Below are 1676 nucleotides of genomic sequence, written 5' to 3' on the forward strand. Positions count from 1 at the left end.
AATTATAAACCCAGAGAGCGGGAGGTGCATTTGGGGCTGGAAGAACCTTTGAGCTGACCCCGTGTGGTCATTCTTATTTTATGTTCTTCCTGTTGATATCATTTTCCCTGTTCTGTCTAATTCAGGACCAGCAGAGAAGGGAGAGCCACAGAGAGCTTATCTGGGCTCCCAGAGGCTTGTCCTGGCCCTGACCCACACAGGCCATGGGGGATGCACAGTCCTGCTTGCACACAAGGGCAGTTGAATTTTGTGTGCTGCTGCGAGTGTTTACTACGTGTCATATGCTCCAGTGCATCCTAAGTAGATAGATTTTTAAATGTACAGCTCAGTAATAATAAACAGGTTAATTATAACATAACACGTCCCCTCTAGTGCAGTCATTTTTCCTTTCAAATCCAGCAGCAAACCCCTGCTATAGCATCCATGTTTTCTTTGTCAATTTGACTGTTACAGCAATTAAGTCCCAGTAAAATAACACGACTAATTGCTTCCAGCTCTTTCCTGAAGCCCATCCTAATTTTCACCCTCTTCTGTGGCAGATTAAACAAATGTGTCTTCAGCACATCAAGGGAAAAAAAATTACCATCACTCGGTCCAGACTGTAATAAATATTAATTGCTAGGCACAAGGCAGGACTAGATTAAAAATATGCTGGCTCCAAGCAACTCTTATCTCATCACGAGGCAGATGACCCATTGCAGGTGCAGTGGGAAGGAGCTATCTCAGTCCTGCAAGGATCAGAGCTGGGAAACACAAAAACTGCTGCAGAAGTTAAAAATCAACTGATACGTCTCAGATGGGGCTCTAATCTGCTTTTCTGTCCTTACACCTAATTTCCAGCTTGCAATTTTAATGCCTGTGATTCCCACTGGGATCTGGGGACAATTCAGACGGACTCCAGAGTCAGATCCAGCACCCTCGGTGCGTCCCTGCGGAGCTGCTCCTCCTTGGAGAAGGGAAAACACGGAGATCCCCCAGCCTGGGGACTGAAATGCTGAGTTGAAAACCTGTTGCACGTGGCACACAAAACCGAAGGCTGGAGATCCTTCCCCGTGGTAATTCCCTTTCTTCCTTCCTACCCTGCATTATCCACAGGGAAAGATTAACCTTTATCTGGAAGAACGGAATGTTTGTGTCGTACAGTTGCCGCATTTTAGGGGAGAAAAAAGAAAACAAAAACGAAGACAGAACCCTTGCGCACGGCTTGGATGAGTTAAGTCCTCAGGGACCCAAAAACGGGAGAAGGAAACGAGCTTTGCACGTCCATCAATTAAAATCAATGCGATCTGGGGCGCGTGCCCGGGGGCTCTGTCCGGGAGCCACAGAGCCGTGTCCCGACAGCACCACTCCGCGCACAGCGGCACTTCCGAGCCCCTTTTTTTATTCCCTTTCAGCACATCCCCGCACTTTGCGCGGCGCTCCCAGGCGGGACCCCGGAGAGCCGCGGGCACCGAGCGCCTTTCCCCGGGCCGAACCCGACCCCCGCTCGCGCCGTCCCCTCAGGGCCGGGCCTTGTTTACCGCCCGCGCGCGGCCCCGCCCCCCGGATCACGCGACCTCCGCCTGCCGCAGCGCTGCCCCCGCCGAGATCCCTCCGCCGCGGGACACCGCGGGGGTGCGGCGGCCGCTGGCTTGCCCCCCGCTCATCCCCCGCGGCGGGAAGGTCCCGTGAGGCGG

This window comes from Corvus cornix, chromosome 17 (assembly GCF_000738735.6).
Source record: "Corvus cornix cornix isolate S_Up_H32 chromosome 17, ASM73873v5, whole genome shotgun sequence".
Lineage (NCBI taxonomy): Eukaryota > Metazoa > Chordata > Aves > Passeriformes > Corvidae > Corvus > Corvus cornix.